Raw genomic sequence first — 26,895 nt, 5'->3', positions numbered from 1 at the left:
TGCAGAAAATTATTTCCCTGTCTGTTGTTTCGATGCACCAGGAAAGGTGCCTTGTTTCAGTAAGCTGAGCAGTTTTAGCTCTGTATGGACCATGCAGACAAAAGATTGCTGACATGAGTAGGGGCTGTGAAGCACCCCACCACGATGGCGCTACAGCAGTCCTGACAGTGGTAAATGCTTGAGATGACCTTCCTGTGCATGACTTGGAGGCTATTTTTGTTCTGGTAAAGAAAGTTTAACACCTGAAATTATCATAAGAACTCTTTCTAAGGCTGGCCACCAAAAAAACAGTATTCTGGAAGACCTAACTAGAAAAGTAGTGTCTGACATCCTGAGTCAAGAAAAATATGGTAGCATGACTGTGTCAACAAAACATTAGCAAGTTTACAGGACAGTGTTGTTAGTTATTCTGTGCCTGGTGGTTTTCAATGTTGAACAAACGGTAATGAACAAGCATTTAGCAAACATTTAAGGAGCACAGGACTGGTTTTCAGGTGAAAAAAAGAGAGTTATGATCTTGGGCAACAGGATCTTTACCATCAATTGGCTTAAGTTTCCAGGCTTAACTGTCATAAATTAAGACTCCCATAATATTGGATTAGGGACGTTAATACAATTGTCACAGTCAAACTCCAACTCAGCTTTCGGTAATAACCTCTTCCCTGCCTAACATCCTTTTGCAGTTTCAGCTGGGTGAAAGACCGCACTCCTTCCATTTCAAGCTTTTCTGTGCATGGGCAGATTTGCACAGCTGAGTCCAGAGGTGGCTGCAGTTTGCGGGTGGGCAAAACAATTCACAGCATGCCAGGGTTTGCTGATCCCTGGGTGGGGAAGAGACCTTTTGCACAACGTTCCATAGGTGCTAGGCAAGAGGCAGAAAGAAGAGGAGTGGTCAGCTGTAGGAAACCCTACTTACTGATAACTGCCTGGGTTTTCATTTGTAACTAGCCTGAAAAGCTGATCCCATGGTCCAAAGCTAACAGATAAAGGGCCAAGATAAAAGTTAAATAACTACAGTCTGTTAAGCAGCACAAATTTTGGAAAGCAGAGGAGGACTGTGCAGTGTCTGAGGCTGAGAATGAGGGCTGCAGAGTTGCCCAGGTGAAGAGGAGCTCATCCAAAGGATGCTCTGTTGGTTTCGGCTTGGCAGAAGCTGTGCTGCCAACTTGAGTCACCCAAACACCCCTGCCAGCCCCTGCCAGGAGCAGCTCACCTCCTGGGACCAGCTGACTGGGTAAAAAGACCAGCCTGAGCTGTTAAGGTGGGTCTGGCTACAGAAAGGCCTTGTGGAGAGTCATCCTCCACCACACAGGTGACGAGGAGCCAGTGGGTGGGCATCGCATGTGGAGGACCACCAATTAGAGATATGAGATATACAATGAGTGACCAGACCCTGAAACCAGGCAACTCTAAATGACATCATTTTTTGATTGTTTTTAATTGTTCCAGTTTTCAAGCTGATGGGGAGGTTAGAAGCTGACATTGATCAAATCTCCTGCTTTTTAAGGCCATCTCAAAGCAAACTTTTAGGAGGCCTGCAGAAGAAAGGAAAATCCTGGCTAAAACACCTTCTTAAGAATCATTTTAAACAGCAAAAATCTCTTACTGTTACACAACCTAGTTATAAAACTAAAACCCAATGAACTCCTGCAGCTCCTACTGACAGCAGCTCCATAACATCGTCACTGATATGAACCTTAGGACAATGCTCTCCCGTTGCTGCCACTCCATAAATAATAATCCTACCCATTACTAAAACCTGAAAAAACTCCAAGAAGCGAAATGTCATGTGCCTGAATATAATGATATTACCCATCTGAAAGCCAATGCTCCTATTCTTTTTCCTCGTACTGCACAGTATATTGGAAAAAACAGTATACACTGTAAGTGAGGATACCTATAATTATTTTTTTCTCCAGGAATCCTCACACTTTCTAGACTTACTGAATGCCATAGAGGGAAGGAACAAGTTTAAAAAACAATTAGTAGGACATGCGGTGCTCATTCTTGGCTGAAACTGCACATTCTCATCTGCCTGAAAATACTCAGCAGTCGTTCATGAAAAATGTTTTTGAACTAATGAGCTATATTTGCATTCCCCTTAGAACGGATTCAGAATTTTTCATCTACACTGCACCATGAAAAATGAATGTGTTTTTCACAGAGGTAATTTGAACATAAACCACCGCATCAATGGGAAGACAACCTTTGCAGAAACTTTTTAACTTAGCACATTCCATTTGTTTTCGCTGGGGAAGGTCAAACTTATGTGAAAGATGTAAATTTCATGCACAAACCTAGATGCTGATGAGATTTGTTTTTGTAGATAATCTGCAGCAGAGAAATTTTTCATAATGTCACTGCAAAATAAATTAAAATGTTCATCTTCATATGGCTGGTTCCATTGCATTAAAATAAATGTTGCAAGCTCATTTAATTAGTATAGTTAGGAATGTCTCTTCCCTGCTTCACTGACTCTCCAAATCACAAGTTAATTTGTCAAAATCAGACCATTGTTTTTCTTTCATTCTTCATTACTGAAAAGACAGCCCCATTTAAATAAATGTTTATGCTACAGAGAGCAGAGCAGTGAACAACCCCAAATATTTTTCTAAGCCCATGTTGGAAAAGTTTTGAGTGCAAAGAGCTAGAGCGCTTTTGTGTGTGTGTGTGTGTGCGGGTGCATGTGTGTGTGTTGTTATTGGATATTTGACTAGCTGGAAAGGTACAAAATTGAGCAGTCTGCTGTAACTGATGATGTAGTGCACGCCATCCCTCATGCCAGCGGCTACATGCACTTGGAAGCAGTTTTCTTCTATGTTTTCAAAGACAAATGATGACAAAAGATACAATCTCTATAAATTACCCTAATCAAATCATTCTCTTCAAGAACTCTTGGTTAATCAATTAGTCGGTGTTCGCAGTTCTTAGGAATATCACTTCAGAGCCTCCCATAGCATTGTTCTCTTCCAACAGCAAATATTTAGAGCATTTTATTAAAGAAAAAAAAAAAACCCAACAAATGAAAACGGCAGCATATATTGCAAATAGACAGAGAACTTCTGCAACCATATGGAGTCCATTAAAACAAAGCAAACTCTTTGGATTTACAGATCTCACTGAGGTAGCAGTTACTTGAATTTTGTTTGTTAGATTGGCTTATTTCTTATTTATACCAAGGTCTTTTTGGAGGGTACCTATTGCAAATGAATGGAAAAGACCACTTGACCATCATTTGAGCCCCGTACTAATGTGCTGTTACACTGAATGAAGCAGGTACTGGCACATGCTGCAGTGCTATTATTTATCCTTCTCCAAGAGGTTTTCAACCTGCACAGAAAAAGCTTTTATTACATCTCACCGTTATCTTCCTTCTAACTGAGAACAAAGCAGTTAGAAGAGTCCTGTGATTTTCCTTATCAGGAGGCTTTTGGCTTTATCTTGCATTGGGTTTGGGATTTTTCTGTGCTAGAGTGAGGGGTTTTGCTGTTTTGCCCCTTATTTTCTTTGTGTGAGTTGTCTGGAAAAGGGCAAATGAGGGCACAAAAGAACATTCTCCCCACTAGGTTCCTTGGCTTGCCAGTATTTTAAAATGTCTTTCAATATCTGTATCTAACATGGATTTTATGATACTGTGAGAGAGAATCAACCCTATTTTCATTTTCAAGAGCTTCAGGATGAACTTTGTTTCATTAATAAGTCATGTCATTAACAGGGAAATTTAATTGCAGCGATACTTCATGAATTCACAGTAAAAGCATGCTATATATTAATGGTTAATACATATATTAATGGCATAGTGACTTCCAGACATAGTAACTCTTGTGAACTGTGGAAAATTGACATGTGCAGCTGCTAGGAAAATACCTCCAAGATCACCAGAGTGGCTGAAAAGAGAGTGATATATTAAGAGGACTTGTTCAAAGAAAGCCAGGACCTGGAAACATCTTTCAAGGGACATTGGTGATGCCATTTTCTGACATGATCTCTACTTCGCCTTCCTATTTGCATCTGTAGCAGGCATAAGCATCTTAGAATAGGAAGAGCAGCTTTGGGTATCCCAGGCTTCTTCAGGCCACAGGTCATGTCCCAGGGCTGGATTAGCTGTGTAGCAGGACAGCTTTGCCCAATGTCCAAGAGGAGAGAAGAGGGCTCTGTCATGCCCCAGGGCTGGGACACGTCTCTTCCCATAATGGCCTTCCCTCTTTTGAGACAGACTGGAGATCTCACTAGAATTAGATTGCAGAAATCCCCACGTGGATCCAACTACCTGAGGATCCCCTTTGTTCTCACATGCTCTCCAAGCAAGGGACTGTGAAGGAGAAAGAAAAAATAACACCACACTTTTGGGTGGGTTGGTGCCCATGAAAGCCCTTGACTCTTGAGGATAGGGAGAGGGGCAGCCAAAAACCTATTTTAGAAATCTGCCCTGCTCCTTGCACACCCATACACCCATAGCATCTGAACATTTTCCTGCAGCCACGTGGAGAGCAGAGATACCCACTGAGGATGACGGACCATCAACAGAGATGCAGATGTGCCTTGGGATCCTCCCACTCCACCACTAGCTGCACAAGGAGAAGTTGCTGAGGAGTGTCCAGGGAGAAGAGAAAAAAGCCTCTGCACCCCCCTTGGACCAGCTGAAGGCCATTTCCATTTCCACAGCTCTCTGGAGAAATGGGTTACGGGATGACCTGAAATTCCCTCCTCCTTTTTCTCATTGCCCATCTGATATATGGCTCCTGTACCGGTTTGGCAGTGGCATATGAGTCTAGGAAAACTCACTGTAAAAGAAAACACTGGCAGGTTTATTATTCTTCTATAGATTATTTTGTATAGGAAATGTTTTTAAAAGTACTGACCAGGCTTGGACCCATGGGGCCTGGTTCTCCTCAGCAGGTCAGACACAGCAGTCTGCTGGAATCTGTAGGCTTTGACTTGTATAAAAAGTTTCAGTCAAAGAGGACACACAAATCTGTACATTCAAATAGCTATTATACAGCTTAAACATTGCCAGCTCATAGTATTTTTCAATTTTTTTCTTTAAGACTCTGATGCTGAAACCAAGAAATTGCACAAGAATCAGCTAAGTCATTAAAAAATAAAGCAAGGCTCCAGAACAGCACTCCCCAGAAACAATCCTGTTGGCTGCAGAAGCAAATCTGAACTGAGCTTATCCTAAAAACCTAGAAACCAAAAGACAAAGTTAAAAACTTCATTTTTAGCAGTCGTGCAGCTATGAGGCCTGCTTTTTTCAGTATTGGGGTTTTCTGATGGCTTGCTCTGAAATAGCTGTGTGCACAAAAGTCTCCTGCACGCACTTTCCACCTCAGCTAGGAATTCACACCCTGGGCTCAGAGCCTGCTTTAAATCTCTCTCAGAGGTCACAAACAAGAAAACCTTTTGCTCCAGCCATCTGCTGTCCTGCCATTAAGAGGCAGCCGTCTTCTTCATGGCCAGGTATGCTGGAACCTACATGAAGCATCTGAGGTTTGGGCTGTGACAGTGGTGCTGCCTCGCCTCGCTGTATCAAGAATCATGTCTGGATGAAGGGGGAGATAAATTTCACCTGCAGACCCCAGTCCTGAGATGGTTTAGGGTAAGTGAAATAAAAGCTGGCTGTGATAAGACTTTTCCTAATGGAAGCAGAGTTCACATGCTCGTATCCAAAAACTCTTGTGCTTTTTCCACCCACGCTGGAGTTGTAGATGGCATTTGTTCAACAGAAAGAGAGTGGGAAGCGTCTTCAATCAGGCAAATTAATCTGCTTCCCTCTCCTTCCCTGGGAAAGGAACCACCTCTGTTCTAACGGAGAGCTTCTTTTTGCTTCAGTGAATCAGATTGCACCAGAAACTCCAAGACCTTTCTGAAGAGCTAAAAAGTTTCACGACACTTCTTTGTTGTCAGTGACACCAGCACTCAGCTATGCCAACAGATGCTGTATCACCACGCACGGACCATGTGTAAGAGACACAGCGGCCCCCTAAACAGACTTGGGCAATAAAAAATGACAGGAGGGAACACAGAGTACAACCCCATATTGCAGGAACCTGCCTCGACTTTTAAGAGCCTATATATGGCAATAGCTCTCTTCTCGCTGTTATAAAAGTTCTTAAAAGAATCCACTGACAATTTATCATTTTCATGTTAAGTCTGTAAAATCATAACCTCCTCACTGCGTTGCAGGGCCCTTAAACCTAGTTGCAGCTCAGAGAAGGGCAAGAAGTGGTTTTTTCCGGGATTTTTAAGGTTTTCCTGAGGCACGCATACTCCTGTTTTACATAAAGGACTGATGGTAACAGTTCTGGTGAGTGAATTTCTCACTCTCTCTCCTTTTCAAGTTGCATGGTATTTGAATATTTTCCAAGTGGAGAAATATACACCGGAGTGGTGTGTAGTTCACGGGCATTCATTAAAAAACGCCTCAAGGGAACATTTGCAGGGCAACTTGCACAGGCAGGACTGTGAACAGGTGTGATAAGACTACAGGTTAGGTCATACTAATATTTATACTATATATTTACTACTTACATCAGTTTCTATCTCCATATGTTAACAAAGATGCTGCAAAATTCTCTGAGCCTGACTCTTTGCTATTGCGCATCGTGCCAAGAGCTGCTGCTGCCACGATATTACTTTCTATTTACTACCTGGAAGCCTCCTCCTTTTGTTTGTGGGAATCGAGGCTTGCTACCAAATTCAGCCTCAGAAAGAAAGACAAGGCTGTACAAAAGCATCTGAATAAACTGTTTCACCAAGAAAACCTGAGTTAAGCTGCCAGTAATAAATACATTTGTTGGGTAGACAGTAAAAAGTACTGAAGAGTTTAAAATAAATTTTGAGTTATTTAAACTTAATTTATGACCAGGAAAATAAACCCTTTCTTCTACTATTAATGTTTTTTATCTGTGCCATCAAATGTCACACCCTACTGATTTTGGATGTAAGGTCACTGGAAACAACATATCAGTGGTGTCAGCAATACAAATCAACTGAAATTCCCCTAAAAATAAAAATGTCAGGAGTAAAATAATAGGCAATAGTTATTTCATGGTATGAAAGACTTGTAATATATCAAGAGTTCACCTTTTTCTATCTTTATCATATATCACTTTGAACATTAAGTATACCTCCATTTCATATATTTTAAATATAGATAATGTATCTAGCTAAAACAATAATCTCAGAGAAAAGTGCACTGAAATGATTGTTTGGGTTTGCATTCACTTTTTGAAATGCCTCCTAATTTATATCAAATGATGAAGCAATAACCCGGCCTATAAAAGGCGGTGCGGTGCACGAGCTGATGCTTTCTAAGAACATATTTCTGCGTCAATGGAATTATGGAAATATAAAATTGAACTGGACTAATGATTTCAGCAAGAAGAAAAAGAAAGGGTGGCCCTTCACTCTGGCTGACCCTTCCTTTGGCCCATGAAGACAAGACCCAACCTAAACCAAGCATTGCAGGAAGCAGTAACAAATGCCACTAGGAAGGCAATAAGCAGCACATATTTGTGAAAATGCCTCCTTTGAAGTTTCTGTGTAGATGAACCCATCTGCGTCTGTTAAATTGTCTTTAGTACAAATGGGGATTTCCTCAGGCCATTTGTGACTATTATTAAATGGCTACCAAAACCAGGTTTCTAGTTTGGCTTATGTCACCGTGCTGAATTATAATTAAACACGCAAAGTGTCACACCGTGCTGCGTGTGGCACTCACACAAAGAAAAAGAAGCAGCTATAAACTCATGTTGGTTTGGCCATAGTGACATGAATCTGCACACCCCGTTCAGATGCAGTTGGATGTGTGATTGAGTAACAGCCTCAGAGCATTTGGACCTTTTGTGTTTATGCTTAATGAGGAAGAGGATGGGGACAGACTGGCTCGGTGCTCTCACATCACTCTACTTTCCTCTAACAACTGTGACCCTGCATCCATGGAGCTTCCAGGCCTGGAAACCTCTTGGTGCACCTGAACACTCCTTCAGGGATCAAGCCCTTGGTCCAGCACTCCACATAAGGACAGAATCCCAGAGCCTGGGTGTCCATCCCCAGCACCGTGCCTTTGGGTGCTCACCAGTGCTGCCCAACAAGCAGGCAAAGCATCCTCTTCCCTGGAGCAGGACTGTAAGGTGACTTGGCCAGCTTTTCCCTGCTTTTGTGAATCCTGTGACTCTGCCCCTTTCTTCCCCTTCTGTCACATCTTTTGTCTGATTCATGTGTGCTGCTTCCATTTTATCTTGCCTTCAGAAAGGCGAAGAAAGTGCCTACGCTGCCACAGTATAGCTGCAGAGTTTTGGCTCACTGCTGCATCCAGTCTGGCAAAGATGGGATGCAGTCCATCATGGGCTGCCCTGTGCTCACACAGAGGTAGCGCACAGCTGTTTGGGATGGCTTTTAAATAATTTGCTATCAGTCAGAATTCATAACCTTTTTTTCCACATCACTCTTTGTATGTTTGGGTGATGTTTGTAGCAGGTGTAGGGTGTAAGTTATCCCTGTGGATGCCAAAGAAAGGGGACAAGAAAATCTCACAAGGCATGATGAGATTAAATCCTTTTCAAATGGGATGAGGGCATCAGAAACTAAGCCAGAAACACTTTCAGAAGTGTTTTGTATTTCATCTTGAAATAGGAAAGAAAATTCAGAGGCCTGTGGGCAGGGAAGGTACCCAGGCAATGTTCAGGGGGAAAAGACACCCTGCAATTAGTATAAACATTCCTTGTAAAGAGCTATAACAGTGGTTAGAAAACACTTTTAATAGATTCTACCAGTGTCTGTCTCAAAAAAATTATCTTTAGGATCCTTTCCTAGAGAAAGCAGCACACTCGTCCATCAAGCCCTTCCATATTATATGGGACTGCAACAGCACTCCACTTTTTGGTCACGATAGAGTTGTGCGTGCCCAATGATGTACAAACGTACAACATGTGGATGTGTTGGTGGTGGAACATGAGGTGATGACACAGAGAAGTGAAACTTGACAGGTTAAAGATAAATCATACCAGCCAGCTCCCATATATGTTGTTCTAGCTGGGCTGATACATTACCGCTGAAAAGTATGTCGTCTGGAAACATCAGGACGGGGGGATGCAGTCGAGAAGGTAGAAGAGATGTCAGCAGGTAGACGTGACAGATGATTTCTCCTGTAGCTAAAGCCTATGAAAAGATCCCGTAATATTCTCATTAGGCAGTTTGGAAGCGCTTCAGTGATAAAATAACTGGTTTTCTGTCTATGTTTTGTGATAACTATTGCCACAGATAAGTGATTCATGGGCAGCAGTTTTCCCATTCTTTCCAGCACTTTTCCTTTGTAATGATTCAGCAGTTTTCTCAGGCAAAAGAATTTGGGTATCATGGCAGTGACACATTCTAGCTTAGACCAGTAAGGTGTATTCCCCAAAAGAGAGATCCTGGAAACAATTTTAATCTTTTATCATTTATGCCATGCAAGAATCAAGGTACTGACTTTGATATGACTTTGACTATGCATATCATCCTTTTCATTCCCTGTAGTACTGGCAAAATATTGTCCTTGGCATGGAAAAAATGAAATATATCTGACGAGCACAGTTACGTTATGTCAGGAACTCTCTGCTGTTCCTTGTTATGATGGACATCTCCATTTCTGACTCAGATTCTGGTTCTGCCTCTCTCCTGCATTAACCTGCTGTGATCTCATCAGGAAAGCTGATCCACGAAGCTGAGGTTATACCGAAAGTTACTTAACCTAATAACTGGTCTGACAAGTTTTTAAATGTCTTTTAATATTTTCTCGCTGGTTGTGTTTTCGTTCACACTGTGCTGACAGCATCTGAGTAGCAGCAGCCATGGAGGTAGGCACGAAACCTGCATTTTCCTTCCCTGTGGTACACAAACATATTTAGACTCCAGAGGAGTCTGTGAGACAGTCTAGTCTACTCTGCTTGACCTGCAAGCATACCCTTTCTCTGTACTTCTAGCTGTAAGGCATTTCAAAATCTATTTATGGCACAAAATGTAAGGTTACCCTTGCTGGGGGAAGAAATCCTTTATTTATCTGCAGTAGGTTCAAGAGCACCACAGAAAGACAAGGTCCACGCTGCTTCACAAATACTTCTGCAGCCTTGACCTGCAGAAACCAATCATGGGCTGATTGTGTTGTTTGTATGATACAAACCCAGTGTCTCTTCCCTGTAGAAAGTAAACTGAGATGACTAAACCGACTTCACTTGGTAATTCTCTCAGCAATCTGATCAAAATGATTAATGGTCATTCTGGTCAATGCTGGATTTAATTCAAGGTCACAGAAAAAAAAAGATAAAAAGGTCACTGCGCTGACCAATCTCTATTTATCTACAGATTTTTGTTATTAAAGGAATTAATCTAATAGTGTTTCCATACACAATACATTAATTATTTATACATTTGATACAAAATTACTTCATACAAAGATTAAGATTGAGTCTTAAATTGCTGGCATGGGACACAGAGATTTAGTCCTGTGATAAGCCTCATCTAGATTGACACAGCTGAATCCCAGTTTAAACATGTACCGTGCCTGGTGTTACACACCGCCAGACCATCTTACACCAAATGTTACATGTACTGGGTAAACTAAAGTCCAAAAATAAAGCTTGCTTTAAGAAAAATCCTAAGTTTTGTGACAAATTTATAAGTGTCTGTTTTCAGGAGGGCTTAGCCCACCATCCTTCATTTTGAGATTTGAAATGACAGATATTTTAAACAAATAATGATACAGCAATTTTGTTCAGTTTCTGGAAGTTTGAGGGGAACATTGTCAGCCTTAAGGCACTGAATTTCAGTCAGAAGTAATTTCTAATGTTGCTTCATCCTATTACTTGTAGATTCAATATAATTAGAGGCATATTCAGTTCATTACCAATTTGAACTCTTGCCCAGTTTTTTTCAGTCTGTTGCTTTTTCAAAACACTTTATTAAAAACTTGTTTTGCTGTCACACATTTTAAAGGGAAATAATATCTCACAACTAATCATTTATTAAGATAATGCAACCACACAATGCAGAAAAACAACAATGTAACCTTGCTAGAAACAGATGGAGAGCAAGAAATAAACCTTTGCTTGGTTGCACATGAATATTTTGAACTTACACTTGAAATATGTATTAGCTGTATTTTCATCCCAGGAGTGATAAATACAACATTAGATTGAAAAACAATTATTTCCTTTGCTTTTGGGCAAACAGCACATTATTACCTAGACTCGCTTATTGTTTCTAATAATGCCTTCTGAATTTTCATGTGTTTTTCACTTCTCATAAATGCCTATAATGAGAGACAGGAAATGTGAAAAATATTTCACTATATTACTGTTATTTTGTTCTTTTCTTTCTGCTGCCTCATTAGGCCAGTTGTCAAAAATCACATAGCAGAGAGCAGAGGTTTCTATTTTTAGTGATCGATGATGGGCAAGTGAGGTCTTTCAAAACTACAGTGCCTGCCCAACACAGCATGCTTTGGTGTGAAGGGGGAGTTTGACATGGATTGATGGTAAAAGAAATGTTTATGTGTTAGTCACAAGATCCCACAAAGCTCACATCAAGAACCATGCACGCCGAACTCACTGCCATCGCTACATATCAGTTAACTATTTTAGCTGGTCTCAGGCAATGGTCTTGTTGTGTTCCTGCTGTGTGCATACAGCATTGCTGCTGCGGCTCTACGCAAGGGTGTGAAAACTGGTTCTCCATACACACTCCAAAGTTTTACCAAGAATCCTGAAATCTGTATCTCCAGTGTCACAGGGCCATCATCTCAGCAGCACGCCTTATCTAAAGGTGCATTTGCTTCGCCCCAGGTTAACACGACGGTTATAGCAAGGTGGGTGCTGGGACAGCCATGAAGGGGCTGTGCTCACTGTCTGGCCCAGTGATGCCCAAGGGCCATTAGCCTTGCTGAAAGAAGGGTGGCCACTGCCAATAATTCCCCCCCAAAAATACATTCACATTCATGTTTAGAATTCCTAAGGACTGAGTTTGAAATGCAAAGAGAGCCCTGCAAAGAGATTCATTAAGTAAGGGCAGAACGATCCCCAAAAGCGATAGTTGAGCCTGAGACGCAAGTTTTGCATGGAAACAGGACCGTTTTTACAAAGTCTCTTTGGACTTGTGCAAGCATCATGGCAACCTTCTAACTGGATACCCAAGGAGAGAAAAACCTCTCAGAGCTGCTCTGTAGTGTAGGTATACTCTCTTAATAGCACAGCGGCACTTAAGAAAACCGGTCCTCGGGCCACTCTTGCCAGCCCCCAGGTTTCCCAGCACATCTCTCAGCAGTGTCTAGCAGGGGCCCATGCCCGCTCACGGTCTGGGGTGGTTTGTGAGCTGTTAGTGCAGGTCAGCAGGAGAAACCCAAGTCTTCCAGTAAGTAGCATTAGGGGAAAAGTCTCTGAAGTGCTGTCTCTGAAATCGACAGTGTCCCAGACAGTTTTTAACAGTATTAAGTGACTTTATAGTTATTATTTATTCATTTCCTTCTTGTTACAGGCAGCATCTCTCAAGAATAAGTATTCACCTATCTATATATGTATGTGGTTTTTCATCCTTTTTGTTTTTCATTTTCTTTGTCCTTTGCTTCATTTGCTTTACCAACATCCTTTTTTTTTCTTCCCCTCCCTTCTGCTTTACTGTTGTCCTTGATGATATTTTTCCCCTACATTTTTTAGTCTTATTTTAGCTTGTTCTCTACTCCTGGCTTCATTCCTATCCCTGCTTGTCATTAGAATGTCCAGCAATTGAATAGTTAACATTGGCAGAGAGACAGACAGACAGACGGGCATAACCACCACAGGGCTTCTAAGGTAATACCCTGCTATCATTGAAAAGTCTGAGGGGAACTGGGCCCCTAGGAGCTAATAATTAGGGCTACTTGCAGATTCAGGAAAATAATCTTAAATTGGTTGCACTTCTTTCAAAGTATGTTGCAGCCATGAGGGCCAGAAATGTAATGTTATTTGTTAAAAAAAAAAAAAACCAAAAAAACAAAAAAAAAAACCACCAACATATTCTTTAAAGTAAGAGTACGTTGTTTAGGGCAGATAGATGTGTAGGCTGGGCTGTATAACACAGGCTGGTGCCAGCCTCCTGCTGAGAAAGGAATGGCAAAACCCTGTAACAAAGGGATGAACCCCCAAAGACTGAAGTGGCCCAGTGCTGGTCAATACACAGGGTATGCCCTTAAGAGGGGATATTGCCTGCAGCCACTGTGCACCTGAGGTCTGGGCAGCATGCGACAGAGGTGTGAGCACGAGGATGCATGCCCTCAACCTGCTCTGACCATGGTTTGAACAAACAGGAACCAGGAATGTACAGAGGACTCACCTGTAGCAGCCCTGAGGCTGCAGGGTTTTCTCTGTCGTTACCTGCCAAAGATCACTGATTTTTGGCTACAGTTTTTGCTGTTTAATCTTCTGCTAGCATGTAAATATCCCAGATATTTACATGACTTTTAGTCTAAAACAGGGGTCTCAAGCAAGTTCTTAGTGGTCCCTGGCTCCATTGTGCTTGTTTGGGAGGGGAACCAGTGTCTGCAACACCTAGGGGTTCATAAATCCACTTTATTTCCAGATTATTGACCTGATATTTCACCTCTGCAACTTCCGAAAAAGCCTTTCATGCAGTGGTGAAACATAGTGACCCAGAGGTGGGAATCTGGAGCTCTTGTTGCCCTCAGCATCTCTCTCCCACCCAGGGAGAACCGCAGTCTGCGGGTCAATCAATCCAGCACTTTGCACAGACAGGGATGTGTCCCCGAGGGCTAAAAGGGTTGACAGGACAGTGCTAAAGGCATTTCTGCAAGAGTAGTTACTACTTGGGTCTTTTGGAAACCACAATGTACAGATAAATCAATCACAGACTAACCACAGCTGGCAGTAGCTACATTCACACCTCATGAACAGAAGCGAATTGTCTTCTTGTTTGGTAATTCAGTTGTTTAGTCCCAGGATCAGTTTGCCAGTTTGAATCAGAGCAGATTTCTGTATCTCAGCACTGCACGTCACAGCTCGAGTGAAACAAATGCTCCAGTCTTCTTTGAACTTCTGAGTATTTTGACCTTCAGAACTTGTACCATGAATTTTTCAATTAACTAGCTCATAATTAAATCAACTGATTAAATAAAGAAGTTTTAGTTGATAAAGTACCGTTATGCATTCAGATGGCACAGGAGCTTTAATGATATGTAGATTGTCCCTAAGAACAGCTCAGAAACGGACTCCATCCTCCTACGTAGCTTCACAGGTCCCTCCCTGCCCTGCAGCCCCCTTGCTGCCCAGGCAGCCCACCCAAGGAGGCACGGTGGCCCTGGAGACAAGGATTCAAGACACTTTTCCTCTGGCCATGGCTTCCTGAGCACTGGCAATGTCTACTGCTGTTTTGTGCCTCCATTGCATGCTCCAAAATGAAGCTGTGATGCCACCTCTGCTATGGGGTGCTCCAAGAGGACTATGATCTAACTCATCCTTGAGACTCAGCCTCACAGTGACGTGCAGAATTAGACTCTATAACTCGAAAGTTATAAAGTAGGTATGTTTATTGCGCACAGATGCACGGGGGATCGCTCCTCCGCAAGCGTGCATGCCCGAAGTGAGGAACCATCTCACATTTATACAATGAAACAAATGAATATTCAATTAACGCCTATACATATCTGTTATCTAAACCCCGCTTCGTATGTTAATTAGCTTATCAGTCCTTTGCCTGGAATGTGGTGGTCTTGCAGGTTTGTAGGTGATTCATGTTCTTGTGACCATCCGATCTTCTTCAGGTGATTCATGTCCTTGTGACCATCCAATCTTCTCCAGCAAGGAGACTTAGCACTCCCTCCCTCTAGATAGCATTTGAATGTCTCTCATCCTTTTCTCATTCTCTTTTAAATAGCCCCTTTGTTAGAGAAAGAAGGGCAGGCGTCTCCTCAAAACTGTAGTTGTCTCCTCAGAGCTGTGTGCCTATGTGACCAGACACCGCACCCATGACTAGTCACCATACCCACATTCCTTGAGCAGACACACACAATCACGATCGATGTCCATTATCCCCATTTCACACTATTTCTCCGTATCAACAGCACAAAGGTATATTCAAACAGTGGCTCTGAGGTTAGGAATGGAGGGATTGTCATCAGGTATTTTCCAGTGAAGGGCACATGTGAGAAAAGCTGGATAAAAACAGTAGGCAAAGGCAAAAATGGACATTGCTCAAGCAAGTATTGGGAGACGTAGCATTAACAAAAGCAGAGATTTTTTGGCTGAAAGCTGGCTGAAGCAAATTTACAGTTGAGAATGAATCATAGAATCACAGAATCATTTAGGTTGGAAAAGACCTTTAAGATCAAGTCCAGCTGTTAACCTAACACTGCCAAGTCCACCACTAAACCAAATCCCTGAGCGCCACACCTACACCTCTTAAATACCTCCACGGATTGACCCAGCCACTTTCCTGTGCAGCCTGTTCCAACGCTTGATAATCCTTTCGGTGAAGAAGTCTTTCATATTCAACCTAAACCTCCCACGACACAACTTGAGGCTGTTTCCTCTTGCCCTGTCTCTTGTTCCTTGGGAGAACAGACTGACACCCACCTCGCTACAACCTCCTCTCAGGTGGCTGTAGAGAGTGATAAGGTCCCCCCTGAGCCTCCTGTTCTCCAGGCCTAACACCCCCAGTTCCCTCAGCTGCTCCTCATACGACTTGTGCTCCAGACCCGTCACCAGCTTTGCTGTCCTGCTCTGGACACGCTCCAGCACCTCGATGTCGCTCTTGTAGTGAGGGGCCCAAACCTGAACATATTACAAGGGGTGCAGCCTCACCAGTGCTGGGTACAGGGGGACCATCACTCCCCTAGTCCTGCTGGCCACACTGTTTTGGATCCAAGCCAGGATGCTGCAGGCCTCCTTGGCCACCTGGGCAGACGGCTGGCTCATGTTCATTGATCAACAACACCCCCAGGTCCTTTTCTGATGGGCAGCTTCCCAGCCACTCTGCCTCCAGCCTGTAGCATTGTGTGGGGCTGTTGTGACCCCGGTGCAGGACCTGGCACTCAGATGCCCTCTCCTGTTGTTTGATTTGGCTTTTGAGCGAGATGCTGGTTTCTGTGCCCGTAGATGGCTTGCCTTAAAATATTACGTTTCCTGTGAATTTTTCCCTCTAATGGCAGCACCCTCCAGAGTTCTCAGTCTTGGTTCACCACGAGGCCCAGAGACCAAGACACTGGGTGACAACCTACCATGTGAATGTTGCAGGTATCTCAAGGCCATCCTTGTCCTTGCTTGAGCAAAAAAGAGCTTTCCATTGCTTCATGAACTTCACCTGGCTTTGGATCATTACCAGACTGCACCAGGAAAAGCTCCTTGACTTGGAGGTGTCATTTGGCATATCTTTCCCCATCCCTTAAAGGTGAGCACCGTGACAAAATGCAACAACAAAAAACTTACTTCTCAGAGGACGGAAACAAAGCACCCAGGATTTTTCTAAAAGCTCTTTAGGCCACTTCCTCAATGCAAATCTCTCTTCCAAATGTGGGACTTGATATGTCACATGAAGCCATATCTGCTGCTCAGAGTCTAAATTTAGACTCTTTTAAGAACTGAAACGATACCAGAGGAAAAATGTTTAACAATGGTCTTTATTTAATTTGACATATCCCTCTTCAAATACTTCCCTTGCAAAATCCTTTTGTGTTCTTTTAAGTAGGACAGTTTCTTTTCTTTGTGTAATTCAAGTGTGGCATAAAGTGGGAGCTACCCATTCAAAAACACACACATGCACAAGTAAAAAGATAAAACAAATCTAAAAAACCAAAACTGCTTAATGTTGCAAATAGGGAGTAAGAGGGAGAAGGGAAGAAGAAAAAATGCTAGAAAGAATAAAGAAAATTAAAGAAAAAAGTTGTGCAACATTTTGCTGATTCTTCGCAGGCTAGGATGCATGTAATATTTATCACAGTCAGTATTTTGACACTGTCACTTTAATATCTCACTATCGAAACAACCTGAAAAGTGGTACTGTCAATTAATAAAAGTTATTATTACTATTATGTTCCACAGATCAGTTCCCTTACATTCATGCTTTCTGTCAGTATTTGTTCTGTGTTTTGTTTCACTTTCGTGGCAGCACATGAATGGGAGCAGGATTCACTGCTACTCCTACCCAAAGTCATAACCGCATGTTTCAGATGTGAGAACTATCTCCTGTATGATGGACTGCAGTGATGCAGACAACAGATAACAGGACCAGAGGAATCAGAACCAGGCTTCACAGAATCAAGCAAATACGTTTAATAACAGAGAGGAATCCAAATCTATAAAATACTTCATACTCCGAAACAGCACTAAGTGGAAAGTTCTAAAACCATTTTCAAGATGTATTACTAGATTTTTAATTCCTGAACTGTGCATATAACACATTTGTTTGATTTATTGTCTAAAGTAAACTTTTACTACTTTGTATGCCTGCTAGCACGGAAACAATTAACAAAACAAAGGGAGAGTGTATGAGACTACCACCCACAGCCCACTCATCAACACAGCTCCTAAGTGCACTCCCAACTGCATAGTCCAGTTTTGCCCTTAGCTTCACAACTGCAGCCCCACTGTCAGATGTCTCCTGGTGGTTGGAAAGGGGATGCTGGTTAGGTCTGTGTTAGGAGGCAGAGAATGTACATGTGATTTTCCAAAATCCAAGCAGCAGGTATTGTGATATTGAGCTGTAAGTGGATTTCAGAGGGGTACTTAAGTGATGGAGACAAGAGGTCAGGTTCCAACTGCTGAGCAAGATACTCAGAGGGCAGTTCATTAGGTGATGGTGCATGTGGAAGGTGCAACCATAGAAGAAACAGAGGAAAAGATCAGCTAATAGAGAAGCAAAAAGAGGCATAGGTTTGCTTCACTGGAAAAAAGGAGAGGCATGAACAGACAAATTATGAGAGAAGAAAGAGATTCAGACCAAGCAGAAGAGAAGAGAAAGAACAAGCATGTTGCATGAAAAGAGACAAGCCAGAGGACTCTGTAGGCATTTTTGCTCACATTAAGAAGAGGAAGGTCTTTGTGACCAGTAACTTCTACTAAGAGTAATTGGGAAGACTCTTGTTAAAGTCAGATTTAGGCAAGAGAATGAGTACTGGCAGCTAGGAGCAAGGATGTGCTGTACTGATCAGAAAGAAAGAAAATCCACTGGCTGTCCTTCATAGTGGGCCAGATGACACTGCCATAGTCACGGTATAGGTGATCAGGGATAGCTGCCAGGTGAAAATGCAGAAGTGAACGAAGTTAGAGGTGCCCTTCAGCAGGCAAAGAGCAAAGGCCTAACTCAAGATGTAGGATAAGCTTATGGCTCATGGGCCAGTGCTATGGACAGGGTTCTGGGATGTGTGACACCCAAAAAGGGGCTCACAGAGTGAGGACTGGACTACCCTTGGGAATCATCCCCACGCAGATAACTCCTAGGATTGCTGTTGCATGACTGATATGAGCTTGAAACTAGAAACAGAGGAGAGAGGGTTGGGAGACTCACTTAATCTCCATGCCTGATTCTAACGCAAGGAAAAAAAGTAAATCAGATAAATGAGATTATTGCAATGGGTAATAGGACACAGAAGAAGCAAGGAATAGGCAGCAAGAGAATACGGGAATAATATTGAAGAGAGGAATAAATGTTTGTGTGATACATTTAATGAAATTTGCTATTTAAAACTGGATTAAAACAGAGAAAATCATGAGAAATGCTGTGCATTAAGACCAGCTACATATAGGAAGTAGAATCTCTGGTGCAGAACAAAAGAAAAGGATATTACAAGAACAATAGAAACACATTGGAATAGTAATCTTGCCTCAAACACAGGCATTGAAAGACATGCATTACTTAAAAAAGAAGAAAAGGTAAAAGGCGGTGAGGTAGCAATTCTCATTAACTGATGAAGTAGACTGAAAAGAAATAAGAATTGATTGCTTCAGTAAAACCCAGAAACAGGCTAAGTCAAAAATCACTTTTGGAAAGCCTGAAAAAGAGGGTCTATGGGAATTAAAATAGGGTCTGCCACTTGCTTTGGTGGTTGGATTTTGTTATGGCTGGAAGTCGCCATCTTACCACAAGAAACTAAGGGAACACATCATTAGAAGACTTTCAAATTCACCATGCAGTAAGCAATGCTTCCATATACAGAAGGTCAAACTATCTTTGCATGAAAGGGACAAATTTCTACTGCAAGTCATCCCACGCTCTAGAGCAACATTAGACATAGTTCTGGTAAGTAACAAAACACTTCAAGGTAACTGCTTGTAGCATAGAAGTTTGGTCTAAATGACCATGAGCTGATTCAATTTTAAATAAGCAGGACAAAAGCAGGCCTAGACCCATGATCTGTGAGTTTGATCTTGAAATGTCCAGCAAGCCAGAAAGTACTGTCCTCTAGGATCTGAATGTAGCAGGGGCTTGACCTCAAGGGTACAAAAACTGTTACGCACCCCCATCCCAACTTTCCTACATACAACAAAGGGGAAAAATCATCATGGAGTAGGACAAACACCCCTCACAAAAAGAGATGAGGAAAGAGCTGACATAGACCAAAAGAAAGAGCTGAGCAGCAAAGAAAAACTTTAGGTCAAGAAGCGCGAGACTGAACTACGACTGGGTGAGACAGGCTGTGGGAGAGCCTGCCGAAGAAACACACAGCAAGTGTGCATCAAAATAAGTAAACTGACAGGCAAACAAATACAAACGTTGCCGTTGGGGCATTTTCCGCTGACCCTCTGTTCCAGCTATCCCAGCCTAACTCCGTTTTTTCCAAGATCTGCTCAGCAAAAAGCAGCATCTCCACTTCCAAGACTGGCCAGAGTTGGTTTATGCTGGAAAGATCTGTGCAGTCTATGAGCCTGCCTTGTCCCGTGTCACTGCAAGGAGTTAAGCCAATCTGGTTTGCTTTGCATGGCACTGGATGTGAGGAAGTGCAGACGGCTTAGTTCCATGAGGAAGTGCAGACGGCTTCATTGCGTGTCTCCATTCTGAGCATTTACTTATCCAGATGTATCAACAGCACCATAAATCATCTCACCATACCAACTACTTTTGACTAGAGGAACTGGGTAAGGGGAGCCAGCCCCACCTTTGAGCTTTTAGTTATAATTCATAGTGGCTGTCAGATGGCCGTTTGGAGAGAGCAGAGTGAGCAGAAATGGGTGAGGAGGAAACCACAGATGAGGAAAGGGTGAAGAACTTTAGATATTGATTAGCCCAGCATATAAGTGAACCTCGTGCTTGGGAAAAGTTACGAGCTTGAAGCTGGCCTTTGCAGAACAAACGCTATGCAAATAGGAACAGACAGACAAACTCCCCACAACGCAGCCCCAATGCTGTGCTGTATTTGTATCGTGACTAGCGCAAGGAGATACTGAGCTTTGACTCAGGTTTCTGGATGTGACGGTAACAACTACAAAAATAAAAAGAGCACAGACTTGGGCCTCAGCTACTGTTGACACTCAGCACAGCCACGTGTAGCAGCGGGTACCTGTATCACTGTGGCAGACGGGAATGCCTTCAGGCTTTCTCCTGCAAGGTGACTGAGACCTGGCATATCATGCCATACACCGTGAACTTGGGCAGTTACAGTCAAAGCCTTCTGAGCACAGTGACTGGGCTATGGTGACTGTCTTTACTTCATCAGGTGCTCCTGGGAACACTGAACCCATGGTCAAGTGCAAGAATCCATTGGATGCCTGGCTGCAGCCCGGGCCAGCCCAGTCTAACCATAGCTCCTGTCACTGTGCGGTACCTGGTCTGGCTTGGAAGCATCGCAGGTGACCTGAAAAGCCCAAGTCAGTTTTTCGTGATAAACCCACTGAGGGGCCGGGGTTGGTAAAGGCACGACAAAGCAGCATGCCCACCTAGCATGGTGGGCAGGTATTCCCCAGACAGCATTCCAGCTCCTGGGCTTAGAGTATCACTGTGACCACACTGGAAAGCAAATTATGTGGACAGCAGTGACCTGCACCGTTCATTCAAGGCATGGGGGTCCTTTGCAAGCCTTCACCAGTCCTTTGATATCTTCAGTGCTACCTCCTAGTGTCACTGGGATTTTCCCAGCCCAGTTGTTCCTCCTACCAGTACTACAAATGCACTGGAAATGGCTGCCCGTTGTGTCACCTCAACACACCACAGCATGCAACCAAGGTTCCCAATAACATCTCCCTAGAGAACCCAGAATTTCTTTTTTAGGGTTACAGAAACTTTTAAAAATGTTGGATCTCACATAGGGCATACACCTCCACCAGTATGAAAATAATGCATGTGGCTCTGCTCCTTCAGGGGACGACTTCATGGATCAGATGAATGATGAATTACCCTGTCAGTCAGAGCTCTTCATTTCAGGGAGATAAAAAGCATGTGCCTGAATAGAAGCTACTATTCACACATCCACACGGATGGATGTGACAGGTTGCTTCTGTGGCACCCAGTGCTGGGAGCTGCCCCTTAGATTTGGCATGGGATTCTGTAAAGAGCTGCAAAATGGTGGCCAGAGCTAAAGTTTGGGCTTCTGGGTATCACCAGACTATAAAAAACACTGCAAAGGCTGCGGGGGGAGGACAGCATGGCGTTGTTTCCATCTCTAAAGCCGGTAGCTCACACGCAGTGGCTGCTACAGGCTGCAGCATTGCTTTGGCCAGGGCAGGGCTTTGGGCCTTGTGCTTGGCAGATCCACCTGAGCTTGGAGCGGGTGGACCGAGTCAGCAAAAAGCTGCAGCCAGACCAAGACAGACCTCCCCGAAAATTATAAATACATCTATAAAGGTGACATGAGGAAACAAATGACTAGGGAAAATTCACAGGCTGGGGAGCAGCCCTGCCCTACAGATGTCTTCATGGAGCCCATTTTTACACTTCTCACGACTAGATCCTTACCAAAGGAGGAAAATGTGGCTCTTGATGTGCAATCAGTGCCAGCTCTTTACTGGATTTACTTCCATCCTCATGGCACTAACTTGCTAGCCCCATAAATGTTTTCTTCAAGAGTTATAAAAGAAATTGTTGTAGAGCTCTGCTGGCTGTGCCCAGTTAAATGATGATTGCTGTTTACAGGGCCTTTCTAATGAGGGATGATCTAGAAAGACTTTAACCTTCTCATCATCATGATATAATAGCCATAAGGGCTGTGAGCGTTGTACAGCCAGGTTGGTCCACTGCCAGTGAATCTGAAATGTACTTACAGCACGTGGGTGCCTATGCTAACCGGTTTGGAGCGTAAAGAAAACCTGCATAAGTCCTACTTTATTTTTTACTGTACTGCCTAATAGATGCTCTGTCAAGTTATACATTTCTTGCTGTGACAAATTATTCTTCTTCTCCTGACAGGACCTCCAGCTGAGTCCGCTGTGCTCAATTAGGAGAAAATGCATATTTTAATCCGCCCCATGGTGTAGTAACATTTCACTCTGTGGCCTTGGCAAAGGCGCCATTTAACTATTTCTGCAGTGGTTTCACATGCAGCACATTATTCTAATGTCAGCAGCATTTCCGTCTGTTCTAGTTTCCCTGGCAGTACTCCCCTAGGCATTGGGATGTGGACAATTAAAGCCCACTTTATCATTTTGGAACCAATGATTTCCTTCCCCTGATACAGTTCATCACTACACAGCAGCTGCTCTTACCGTCACAACCATCTTTGCTTTTCCAGGCCACCACAGCCTCCCGGTAAGCTGTTATGACCACTCGCCACTGATGGACTGGCAAAAGGTGCTCCCACACCCCACCTAAAACAACGCATCAGGTCCCCGCCCTCCTCAGTAGTTATGACCAGCTCCAGATCCCACCCCCCATCACCCCCACCCCCGGCATCTACAGCAATGAACAGAGATCACCTCAAAACCACATAGCCTGTGTTATATGGATAAAAGTTACCTCTTTCCAATAAATCACCAGGACTTCCATGAAATGTCTTCTAATGCTGTAGTAGCACTTGAAAACTACCCATGCGTGACTCAGCAGTCATGGAGAGCTGATGAGATGAGAACCCACACGACGTTACTTTTATGGTGCAATATGGCTCTCTCTCTTCACTGTTTGCAGGGAAAACAAACAATTAAGAGTTATTTGTGGGGAAAAAACCAGTCCAGTGAGAGGAATAAACTGCACTAAAAAAAAGGAAAAGTGGAAGATTCTTTACAGGATATCAGGATCTCTGTGGAAATACTCAGTCGTGCTGGTACATTCAGGATGGAGTCTACCCAGAGGGATAGCACTACTCTTTTTGACTGCCTCCAGGCTGGTTTTGGCTGACTGAGTCTCAGAAATACTTCCAGAGAAATTTTTAATTTCAAGTCCCAATTTTTAGTCTTCTGGCTTTTTGCAGAGGATCTTCTCACATGTTGTTTTGCTTACCTGTAGTCAGAGGTCCAATCATTCAAAAACCTTGTTTGCCCAAAACAAACTCATGGTCCCCAACGTATTCAGTAGCCTGGGAATCTCATTAATTAATTGAAACCATGGTTAGCTGAATTAATTCAATGTCTTTGACTCAACTTGGATAACAAACGTCTGACTGCATTTCTTTTGTGTGAAATGCGCTCTCTGGTACTACTTACCCTGTTGAAAATACATCTTGCCTTTTAATCAGCACAAAGCAAAACAAAGATAAGCCTGCTGAAAAGGGCTTTGAAAAGCAGTTGAAGTAGCAGAGGAATTATGTGCAAGTCTGTAGAGTATATTTATGCTTATAAAACATCATATAAAATTTTAATTGGTACCCATGAAAGCACCAGCAGCTGGGTTGAGAGGGTTCTCCATGGAACTGTTCAGCGAGGCAGCAGTAGAACAAATGTTTGCCTTTTCAGTACACTCAAAGCTTGTCTTGAAACACCACTGCTGAGTGGTCAAGCATACTTGGTCCTTAAACTTCTCCAACGTGGCCAGCCAAGGCTGGCCAAGGAAAGGGATCAGTGAGGAATCTGATCAAACACCTCAAGTTAAAGGCTCAAGGCTTTGTGTTGGCAAAGGCAGCCCAAGCAAGCAAATCGAGCCATCCTGAGATTAGGATTGCTGTACTTAAAGATTTTAAGAAGTGGTCACCTCTCACACTGCACTGCAATACATCTGCAAGTCAACAGACTCATCTGCTGTAGCCCTGATGGGTCTGGTACCTAGTAGGGCATCTAGTCTGTTACAACCAGATAGGTGATCCCAGGACTTCTGAGGAAAATCCAGTGGCAATCCGGAGAGCTCTGGGACATATCAGCTTCCTGGTTAGCAACAGGTCCGCTACCTTAGGTATGAAAGCAGAGATAGGTACCCTACAACAACATGGGCTTTCATTAATAGCACCTCATTTCCGTGGGTGAGCACCGGCGCTTCACGTGGTTTGAGCTGCTCATGCACCGCTGTCGTCTGATGCGGTGGGTGCGCTGCACAGACTTTGCTACTGGAGAGCTAGCTCAAACCTGAACTCCTTTGAGCTAGTTGCTGCTTTTTATTGTAGATCTGTGCTGGATTTGAAACAGTGCCTTAGCAATAAAAAGCTCCCCAGGACATATGGGAATATCTCATTAGCAAAATTACTTTTTTCCAAGAGTGGTTTTTGTGTAAACATAAAGCCCTTCATTTACAATGAGAGCATTTCAGCAGCCATCTCTTCCTCCTATTTTCATGCAATATGCCAAGGACATATATTCTTTTCTTGTAATCCTATGGAAAGGAGCAAGATCCTTCAGGAGCTGGCTGATGAAGTACACGTTTCAGGCAATGATAAGTACAAATGCAAATGTAATCTGGGTGTGACTTTTCATTTAGGTGTTTTCCTATTGCTTAGCTTCTTCATCTTATTCAGTTAGACTAATCCTAGCGCTGTCGTTGCAAGGTCTTACTGGATTGTGGTATTGCATGTGGCTCACTTTACAGAAAAGAGTGGAGGAGAGATGTTCATAGGACTTCTTTGAAGCAGGTACAACACCCCTCAACCCCTCACTGACCACAGGCGCTCAGAGGGACTGGTTGCCCCTCCAGCAATTTCAGTCAATTGTTAATCAGATGGGAAATAGGCAATACTTAATGTATTCTTGTTGTGTCTCTTTTTTTTTTTTTTTTTTTTTTTTTTTCCCCCAATTAAGGAACCAGGAATTCAGTTAGGGAAACAATGACATATTTATGAAAAAACCTTTCAAACAACTTCTGGGGTGAGACTTAAATAACTTTGACTTGTTTTCACAAGCACAAAATAAGCAAGTCTGGGAGACTGTCACCAGGCCTTGAAAGAAGAATGAAGGAAAAGGACTGGATAAGGCAGGAGAAATGGGATGTGCAGCATTTCACCCCTCCACACTATGAAAATAGCATAAAGGGGTTTAATAGAGACCGTAGGTCTTGTGCAATTCACAGAAATTTGCTGTAGGACAGTGTGGTCACCTGGCCATGGGAGAAGACTTCCTTCTGAGCATCACTGTCTTGGGGACAGAAATATACTGATGGTTAACCTTCGTGCCACCATTTCTATCATAACTTTGGCATATGGTTGACAAAGCAGGTCACATTAAAAACCTGCAGGTAACAAAACAAGTTCTGAGGTCCAAAATGACACATTAGTCCAACCAGTGCCAGAGTTGAAGGCGAAAGCCAGCACTCCCAAGTCCCAGCCCAGCACCCTGTCAGAGCTTGTTTTCTCCAAGCTTTCTTACCTATCCCTGGATGTGACAGCAGCATATTTGCATGCTGCCTCCACTCTAGTGAGACTCACCTTCAGGAAAAGGATACCAGCTAATTATAAGCAAGCTCTCTGATGATCAGTTCATTTGCAATTCCTTGCAAGCACGGTTTTGGGATTGTATAATACAAGGCATAATACCGGCCACTCCAACAAGACAAATCATGAGAGATGTGCAAATGGACAGATGAGCATTTGTCCTTGAGGGAGGACGTTTAGCATACCTAGAAACACAACCATTTTTAAAATTAATTAATCCCCTTAAGGAATTGTGAGTGATGGATTAGAGACCTTAACTGGGGAAGCAGTCTGTGACACAGTGTATGTTTGAGGAGGCACTGAAAAAGGACATGAGTTCGCAGTCTCACGTGCTTAAGCAAAACCATCAGCCTCAGAGTGGAACATATTTATTGGCTGGAGACGGAGAGGCTCAGGGGGACCCTCGGAGCCACATGCAAGCAGAGGAGAATCTGCAGCACCTACTGCTGTCCAGTCAGCTAGCTCTGAGAGCAGCTGTGCGAGAAGAGGAGGGGGAAAGCTTAACATAGCATCACCAGGGAGGAATACAGCATGCAATGACATTTTAAAAACATATTCTTGACTCTGAGAAATGTCTACATAAGCAGGGTAGCAGACGATACGTAGATTTCTTATTTTAATGGAACAGAACAGCAGGACATTGCTTCAGACGTGCTTCCTTACTAAATCTGCTTCTTAGTTTTTGAGTCTGAGTCATCTCTATCTTAGTATGCAACGCGTTCCACCAAGTAATGAGATTTCTTTGAGTTTCCACTGTATTAGATTTCTCTACACATCAAATATTTAATAAGAATTAGCATTCAGCCATCCTCCCTCCTCCCCTGCACAATAATATTAACTTCTACTGAGACACCAACATTTTGCTATTCACAGTGCTACTTGGAAGTGTAAGTGAAAAAGCCCTGTATATTTTTCCAAGGGACTTGCTGTGGCCCTGTGAGAAAAAGAATGACCAAGAGAGAAAGACGCAGTAAACTGAAGGTGTGAAAAGAGACTTCTCATTAGCCTGTGTGTCAGTTACAGTATCTGAGGAACAATTTCATAGCAATAGCATATTTATTTGATGTGGCACAGATATCTGGGCTTGCTGTTAGGGATGGCATTTGCTCTTAATGCTTAAAGTACCTCTTTAACAAAATGGCACTCCATAAAAATTTAGT

At 43.0% G+C, this 26,895-nt stretch overlaps 1 long non-coding RNA gene across 1 annotated transcript in view; it reads right to left on the bottom strand.

Annotated features, from left to right (window-relative positions):
- The window catches only part of LOC114017701 (uncharacterized), a 45,603-nt gene extending 22,063 nt beyond the window's left edge, over nt 1-23,540 (bottom strand). The window contains exons 1-2 of the long non-coding RNA XR_003562909.2: nt 22,906-23,540; nt 16,452-16,603 (exon numbers count right to left, since the gene is read on the bottom strand). This is a non-coding gene — a long non-coding RNA (uncharacterized LOC114017701). The remainder of the gene's footprint in view (nt 1-16,451; nt 16,604-22,905) is intronic.
- Between the last annotated feature and the right edge of the window lie 3,355 nt (nt 23,541-26,895).

Source organism: Falco cherrug, chromosome 4 (genome assembly GCF_023634085.1).
Source record: "Falco cherrug isolate bFalChe1 chromosome 4, bFalChe1.pri, whole genome shotgun sequence".
NCBI lineage: Eukaryota > Metazoa > Chordata > Aves > Falconiformes > Falconidae > Falco > Falco cherrug.
Note: the sequence above shows the minus strand (reverse complement) of the source record. Positions and strands in the feature narration are given on the sequence as shown.